We start from the raw sequence: 9,543 nt of genomic DNA on the forward strand, positions 1-9,543 counted from the left end.
AAACTTCTGCTGATGTAAGAGATATTTATTACAGAAGCAAGGGACATACTATGAAAAATTTCTAGAGAAATAAATCTTAATACGCCGAGAATATGGAAAAACTCTGTTCCTATAGGGCTCCGTTTTCAAGAAAATCGAGTTTTCACATCCAAGAACGCAAACTTTTATTGATATAAGAAGGTATCTATTATAGAAGTGATGGATATACCGTGAACATTTCTGAAAAAATCAATCTTAAATCACGCGTTCATTATTCATTTCAACAAGTATTACCCCCTCAAAAAAATATAATAAAAACCCTATCTATCGAACCAACGAAAATCTAAGCCTCCCACAAATGTTTCAACGTTCTTTCAATTTTAGTGTCAAAGCACACGCTTTATACTCAATCTTTCCAAAATAAACCTAATTTGACATAGTTAGTCACTTTGCCTTCCAATTCGCCCAACCTCCAAGCAAACCGATAACACTATTCTCCAATGGCCTCCATTTGAACCGAACAAACTTGTTATCAGAGGTATCTACCCACCCAAATCGACCGACACTTTTTTCACGGGCGTGTTCGACGATAATCAAGAGAATGAGTCAATTAGGCGAGCCGCGAACGATTGTGTCGCGGGAAACGAACGCGTTGGAATTGTACTTGCACGTTTTCCGATAGGCGTGTCCCAGGTGGTTCGGCTTAATTAACACGATAAAGAGATATCGGGACAAGATATTGGTGGCATGATAACGTATGAAAATGCACCGGCTGCCGATTACGATAAATCACCCGTTCCGTGTTTCAACAATTATACTTCATTTGAATATTTATTGCGTCGATGTCGAGAGGCTTTCTCGGAACTTCTATTCGGTACATCGAGATAAACCAACTCCTTAATACAGTTTCTCTCGTTTCTTTATCATTTTTAGAATTTGCTAACGACGTTTGGGAAATCGAGATATCCAATGGACGAACTATATGTACGTTTCGAAATGCTTTTCGTATTCAATTTTGTTCGACGAATTTGTCGATACTGTAGAAGAATCGTGCTGTTTACGGTTGCATGCTTATTTTTTTGACGACTGCATCCGAGTGTCAGCTTTTTACAGTTTCACAACTTTATCAAGTAAGAAAAGCTGGTGTAATATAGATGAATTAAATTTGGAAATTTTAGTTTTGCGAATTAAAAGGAAAGTTAGAATTGAAATTAATTTTGTCGCGTCTTGGCCAGAATTTGTGTCGCGAATACAGGACAAGGGGTTGGTCTAAGAAAGCAAATTTGCACAAAGTTCGTCGTTAGAATTTTCAGGAGAAATTCAGGCTTGTTTTCTGCACGATATTTAATTAGTATACACTAGATTTCTCCGAGTATTTATCGCCTTCGATTAGGCGTTTCAGCAGATGCTTCAGTTTCTCGAGAGAAGGAGAATTACAAATTTCACTTTTCCAACAACTGCGAAGTAACTGTTTCCCTAACAGAACGAAAAGAGCAACAACAAACCAACAATGCATCATCTTCAACGAGCCCAGGCAAACCCGTCGAAACTAAAGTCCAGTCGCTTTGCATCGCGAGACAGACGATAAAGCAACCTGTTTCTATTTTCACACACGAGAAAGACAGACCGCGCTTAACGATCAGCCTCGAAATTACAAGTTGATAACACGCTATCGAGAGAGTTATCTCGTGGCTAACCGAGGCAATCAACCAACAACACTTTCTTGCTAACCAGCCACAATTCATCCTCGCTAACGCAACGCTCGTCTTCCTTTCTCCTCGAACGAGTAAACGAAGGGATGAAAGAAGTATATCTCTAGACAGAACGAAGCTAACAGGCCAGAAATCGGCGTGTCCTCGGCAATCGTTATCTTGGTCTACAGCCGTAAATCGGCCACGCGTCGCTAATATCGAAGTCGCCGGATTACCACATCGGACCTCGGTAATTTCCCGTTGCCCGATCAACGAGAAACGATAAACGCAGCCGGCGACTAATCGACTGCTGCCGAGCTACCTGCCGCTTTCCACGTTAACGTTAGGCTACTGTGCCGCTGTTGCACTCTCGAGTACTATCGAGTAACGATTTTATATTGAAGATTTTAATAGGTAAGGTGAACGGTAAACGTTTTTAACCAGGACGACAAATTTTGAAGAATTCGGTTTGTTGAAACGAAAGGGTTAACCCTTCGACTGTTCATCCCGAGTGAGACTTGGACAGGGCGTTAAATAATAATTAGTTCAACTCGTGAGAGACTTTGTTTGACCAAGTCTGCAAAATTTCGAAGCTTCAAAAATTCGGTTTGTTAGAATTAAAGAAGTGCACTGAAAAAGAACGAAAGGGTTAACCCTTCGATAGGTTATCCCGAGTGGGACTCGGGCAGGGCGTTAAATAACGAATAGCTTAATTTGTGAGAGACTTTTAGAAAGAAAGTTAGAAAGGGACGAGGGAACTGTGACGTAGAGTTATGTATACTGTGCTTTAAAAATAATCACGTAAAATATGAATTTTATCACTCTGCAAAGGGTTAAAAGTATTCCTTTCGCGATTTTTCATCTTTCCAACTGTTTCAAGGCTTCGAGTTTGCGACACGTTGCTATTTTTCGACGATCATTGATCAAAATCTATTCGTTATTCCAAAAAGATCCTCAGGCTGAGAACGCACGAGAAAAACTTCGATACTGGGTCACATTTGACCCGGGCGTCCGTCGTGCGTGCCCCAATCACGCTGTCCGAGGGTTAATTACGCGTTATCTCGGGAACGATTGGTGGCGAAGGTGATGGAAAAAGGAGGTTGTGGAGCGTTCCTCGATGTTTATCGGTCGATCAGCAATTACCTTGACATTATCGCGGCGAAATCGGTAGAACGTTCTGTCTGATAGAGCGTTATTGATAATATTTCGCGATGAGAAACGGTAAATCGTAAGCGAGACTAATCCCCTGCTGATCGGTTACGATCTATAACGCTAGAGAGAGGAGGAGGAGAAGGTATCGCTGTGTTTTCCTCCACGTTACGATTTACTTCGTAAAATTGAGTAATGATACCGGTAAAACGTATCAGCCAGAAGGGCCCAGCGAAAAGATCGATAGAAATCCATCTGTGAAACTATAACCTGAAACGCCACCGTCTGCCGTGTTCTATTATCTTCGATAGGCCGTACTGACAAAGATTACGAGCTTGAGTAACGGTAGCATCGCGTGCACCTGCGAGCCGAGATACCATAAAATCGGATTTTTGGAAAAATTGAATAAGAAAGCTGGAGAGTAAAGTAACGATTGAATTAATAGACTTGATGGGAGTAAATTTCTGAAATATTTGTTATCGAAACACCGGCTAACATCGTTATTTGTCGATGTCGATGGAAAAAGAAAAGAAGAGTAATCCAAGTGATAATCACCGATTTTGATGAAACATTCGGGTAAAAAAATATTCGACGCGTATTTTTTTGTATTAGCACTTATTCACAGTGAAGGGATGAAAATCGTCCTGAAAGTTGAAGGTAGCAAACATATTTAGTCTAACATCTCGAAAACAGTCAAAAATAGAGAAATAATGTAAATTCCGGAATTCTGAATTTTCAACAAATTTGATAAAAGTAACCCTGATTTTTAGGGCCATTGTCACCCCTTCAGTAAGGACGATTGTCGATAAAAAAAAAATACGTGTGAAATGTTTTTCCGAGAACTACAATATACCAAAGTTTCATCAATGTCGGTGATTATCACTTGGAGATGTTTCCTTGCCGCTAATTTCACGACTGCATGTGGAGTGGCTGCGAATAACATCATCCGCTAAATCCTCGCTCAACCACAACTGCTACGATTTTTTCGCAACCACAAGAGAGGAGAGTGACCACAAATAGAGCGACGTCCTTTGCAACAGGAGAAATTTTGTCAGTGTAATCCTTGGCAGAAAATGATCTTCAATGTACACGCGCCGCTACACCCGGAAGCCTGCGCTGGATTTATGAAACACAAGTGACCCTGAAACCCTCGAAACTTCAATCAACGTCTGAAACACTCGTGAGCTGAATTCGAGAGATGTACGAAGAAAAACTCGAAATTTACAGGTTCAACTAATTCCGCAACCGCAAGTGGAATGACTACGAATGACATTGCTTTGTAGAACTCTTCAAATTGTTTACCCGATGTATCGCTGGTGTTGAGAATTTGCGGTTGGAAGAACAATATCGTGCGAAGGTGTGCAGATTTTTTGTTTTTTAATTTGCGCGGTAATTGTGTGAAAATGTGGAGAAAGAGAAGGTGTTTCTTGCTTGACTAGAGAGATTTGATGGAAGTGACGTTGAACTTCGGAGTAAGTGATTATTTTCAATGAAATGATATTTTATGTGATTTTCAGTAATATAATTTTTCTCCTCTTTCTTTATTAATTTAATTTCTATTATTTCTATTTTTCATTCAGTTTCCATTGAATTTTCTAATAGTTCAATTTAATTCATTTTAATTATCGGAAATAATATTTTCACGGAACTAATGTGTTGAATGAAATAATTCAAGGATGAAAATATTTCAGTAGATCGAAGATTTTATATTGTCAATATAAAATCAAATAAGGACTTCTCGAGAAACTGAAATATTCGCTTAACTGGGATACGAATTCGTAAAACTTTTAAAAGCAGTACTAAACATCAAGATGGCAAGTGAATTTTTAAGAAATCGACTTCGTCTCACGAAAGTCCGTGAAAGCGTCCGACTAAATTGATCGAAAAGTCGTAAGCGCACAAGCAATTCCCCTAAAGTTGCGCAGCGCCGTTTGCGAAACAAGGGCGATCGTAAACGACGAGATAGGCTTCTAAAAGCCACCGTTTTTTCTCCATTTCAGCTACCTCACAGACACCATGAAAGAAGTAAATAAATATGTCGAATACACCGAAAATCGGACATTAGTCAGGTCGCTATTCCCCCGCGGACAAACTCAGTTGCACGTCATCTTCGAAGTAAGACACTCGCAGTAAGACAGCGAAGCATCGAGAGCCGGGGCCCGCGGAGCGAAATTTATCGTCAGCCGCGGGTTGTACCGTTCTTCTCGCGCGGTGCGTAATGCATGCACGTAACGCAATATCGCGCGGCGCGGCTCAAACGTGTAATTACCTGGACGGTGCTCGTAACAACCACCGGGCCCTCTTTCTAAAACTTTGACCTCCGCGATGCAACGCTTGTTTCGACGCTGCTATCCTTTCCCCCGCGGCGGTTACGCGATGCGACGTGGCCGATGTAGCGACGATCAGGCGATATCGATATTCGAGATACACAGTTGCTCTCCCGACTCCGGATTTTCTCCGGAACCACTCGCTTTGCATCTTTTTCGAGAGTGTACGCACGCTGGTTGCAGGTAGTTCGGACGAGTTATGTAGCAGCGAGTAGATCTGGACTCTAGAGCAGGCTTGCCCGCTAAGTAGCTCTACGCGAGGTGGTCAGACAAACGGGAGCACGAGAGCGGTATTGGGGCAATAGGCCACGCCTACTTGAGCAACGATTCGGTGGTGGGGGAATTGTGAGTGTGGCGCAGTGAGAGCTGTGCTTCGAAGGTGGGCACGTGTTGAAAAAAGCGAGCGATGGTACGGAACGATCTATGAATGTACTCTGTGACTACTGTTCGTTCAAAATAAGAATAACCTCGCTCTCGGACCGATTTTCATAGACAGAGAGCGTAGCAGAGGGTAAGACGGAGAAAAACGTAGGCGGTTAAGTGGGGCGTTTGGACGTTCTAGACCTGCTTTAGGCACGTCCCATGCGCCAAGCGAGGTTATTCTTATTTTGAACGAAGAGTACTATTGTTTCTCCCCACTATTTTTACGACTGGAGGCGTTGCTTGGTCTTCGATTTGCCCGTAGCAGTGCCCCGCGGGCAACCAATGGCGCTTTTGCCCGTAGCAGTGCCCTGCGGGCAACCAAGGGCATTCTTGCCCGTAAAATGAGCTGCCTGGGCAGCCCTGCTTTAAAGTTTGGAGCGTGAGTTTTGAGCAGGTTATGGGTCGACACAAGAATGTTGAGTGTTCTAGGTAAAATGTGAAATATGTGGCACGGTAAAAAAAAAAATAGAGCGTGTAACAGAGTGAATTTTGAAAATGTTCGCATGTCGGTGCAATTTTGTGGAACGTAATTAATTTGAGTAATCAGCGGACTGGTGGAATGAGTGAATTTTTGTTAGGTGTTTGTACTTAAAAAATCTTTTCAACTATTTATCGATAACGAGGAGATAAAATATAAATTTCATAAATTTGGTCGGTGTCTTTAATGAGATAGACGAAATGAATCTTATTCAGACGTACAGGTTTTACGTATTTCTGGAAAGTGAAATCTCGTTTTGTATATTTTCTAAGAAGAATTATGATCGTTTAGATTATCTAAATATAGGTTCCTGATTCGTGCCACGTCGTAACTAGCTTATGGTTGCACTCTTCATATACGTACGAGTTTTATTACGAGTTGTATTTCATTTAAATTTCAATTTTATATCGAGATATTTATTTGAACGTAATTAGAAAGTCTTTCGTCGTAATTTTTCACGTTTCAAAAGATCGTTCGGAATGAAAATTTCTCCACGTATTGTACATCTGATTACTATGTTTTGCAAAATACAATTTCTGCAAGCTAATTAAACAGTTTTCGAAATTTGTGTAAAAAATTACCATCGTTTATTAAAAATTTGATTCATTAAATGGTAAGAAATATCTTTTTCTGTTATCCTCATGCATTGCCACCAGTTTCTCACCGAAATAACTTCTCCACAAACTTTCATATATTTTTGCTGCTTTCAAAACACTTTCAGTATCCCGTTTTTAACTATCCACCTCAAGTATGTAAGTTATCGATCTTTTCCCATTGCAATAAAACTCACACCCAAAAGAGAAATTCTGCATTTCGCGTGCACGATGGGATCGCGATTCGATCAGATACCAGATTTCTAGGAGTTCGATGCTTCGACCAATCGGACCGTAAAAGTTTCATCGACGTTCGCAAAAAAAGAAAATATTAACAAATCGTCTCGAGAATTGACGTAACACCAAGGCAATACCATTTGTTCAAGGCAGAAATAATTTAATTCGTATATAATTTCCCACCTTTAAACAACTTCACTTTTCATTGATACTTTTATACTCAATGACAAAACTTCCGCAATAAAATCCATTCTATATAATTTTTCGTTTCTTCTCTCTCTCTCTCTCTCTCTCTCTCTCTACCATTTGTCAATGTTCAGAACTATTTTCATTCGAGATCGTTTCAGTCAAAATTCACCTATATTAAGAAGCGTTTAGGTCAAACAAACGAATACTTGTTCGCTCTTCACTTCCAAAAATTCTTCATACATTCACTTGGATTTGAATTTTCTCGAAACGAGAGGCGAACGAGCATTCGTTCGATTTAAACGCGCCTTCAGAGTTCAACGAAAGTGAAAATTCTAGATCCTTTGCACAATATACCTGTATCCTCAGTTTTCCCAGCACTAAAAATTAGATATTCACACCGACTGGTCGTTAATCGGGAATAGAAGTTTACGAGCAGAGATAAAACGCGATACGAACAAAAGAGAGCCTCATTTCCGACGTCGATCGCGTCACAATGGCGTGACAATGAAGAAAGAAGAGAAGAAGCACTTCGAGAATATCTGTATAAAGGAGCAGAGAGGAGCAGAAGAAGAGGAATGATTCAGTCGCGGGATTCACGGCTGTGAACATCGAAGGAACCGCGTCGATTAACCGGTCGCTAATTGCTTTGCTTTGCTCGGCGTTTAACGACTCGAGAGGGAAATCCAGTCATGGGAAACGATTGCTGAAAGGTCAAAGGCAGTTTCCAGCTGATTGGTTTACTTGACAGTTGAGTCTTTCTTTTGGAGTTATCTGTTCGAGGCAACGGTAACGAGGATCGTGATAACAACTGGTGGAAGAATCGGCGGTGCAGTTTTGTCCAAAATCGATGGGCTATTTTCAAGGCCATTTATATTTTTATAATAATTTACTATCTATTTCCTTTTTCGCTTTCTTTCGTTTCTTTGTTTTATTTTATTCCAATGGTAGCTACCAATTTTTGGTCAATTTTCGGTTATCTTAGTTTGTCTGACGTTACGTAAAGGTGGAAAAATTATATTATATTATCTATACTGCAAAGAAATGATTGTCAAAATCGTTCACGATGACATCGATCGTTATCTTTAATTTTACATTAGACATACTGTTGCACGGTTTAGAAAATTTTTAAACGAGCAATGTAGCTTCGTGAAATTCAAAGGCGAAGTAGTGTCCAAATTTTGAAGGAATCTACGAAGGAAAGAACATAATGAAACGACTGTATGTTGAAGCGTCGATACAATAAAAAAAAAAGAATAAAAATGATCTTCCTCACATTGAAAAGAAATTCGAAGACGAAATTCTCGCCGCACTATCCACTCTAGAGTAAGAACTATCGCGTCCAGCCAATTGATTTCGGACAAATCTCACCCACCCGATCCCTCCACGATCAACCAAGTACCTTTTCAAAAAGAAAAAGAGAAAAAAAAACGATCGCAGAAAGAAAGAAAACGAAAATTTTCATCGAAGAAAAGTTGTCGACAATGATCACGAGCAAGCATTTGAGTATCCGCCCAAGCAATAATTATCTGAGCATCGTGGAGAACTCGCGTCGGAAGGACTCGAACGCTGAGAGAACTACTGGTGTGATCTCTCTAGCTGAAGGGAGAATTTTCGTAGGATCCGAAGGAGGTTCGTGCGAAACGATCAGAGAGACTCCAAAGAGTCTCCGAAGGTTAAATTCTTCGCAAAATCGTGCGTTGAAACGTTTCGCTTTCACTCTCTTGCGAATAGCAGACGGCGAGACACGCGATCACCGCTAACTAAGGACGAGCGTGGTCTCGCGCATTGAGTATGTATCTAAATCACAGCTCGTGCTACTAATTACTTCTACATGTTATATATCTCTCTCTACCGATTCTACGTTACAGCCGCTAGTCTAATGTGTGTCTCTTGCTACACACACGCATACACGCACAAACATACACACGCTCGCATACGCACATACATGCATACATACGTACATAGATCCGTATGTATACACAGGATGTCGCGTAAAAATGGTGGTAGACGCGGGAGAATGGTGATTCTACGTGGAAATTTCATTCGAAAATATAGAGAAAACGTTTTTTATACGAGGCTTTTAAATGGATTTCAAGATCCGCTGCGAAGTGGTCTGCTTTTGCTCGGAGTTTTATGTTGATAAAGAGTGGTAATGTGTAAATTTGCAAATAAAAGAGAAAAAGAAAGAATTCTACGCGCTTTCACGTAATTAAAACGTGAAAATACCGTATCGTTGGTTCAGAATTCTCAGATTCGAAAATCAAGGATTTCTATGTGCTCGACAATTAAGTCAGCGATGTAAATTTTATTTAAGAGAATCGTTAATATATGGGATCGTCTATTTGTGCAAACGTGAAGCCGAAAGATAGTTAATATCGACGAATTTTTAATTAAACCTCCTACGAAAAAGATTTTGTTCTATATCTTCGATTTAATTTTTCACGAAGAATCGTTATTTTGCAGAACACCCTGTATAT

The sequence above is a fragment of the Habropoda laboriosa genome, unplaced genomic scaffold (assembly GCF_001263275.1).
Source record: "Habropoda laboriosa isolate 0110345459 unplaced genomic scaffold, ASM126327v1 scaffold65, whole genome shotgun sequence".
In the NCBI taxonomy this organism is placed as follows: Eukaryota; Metazoa; Arthropoda; class Insecta; order Hymenoptera; family Apidae; genus Habropoda; species Habropoda laboriosa.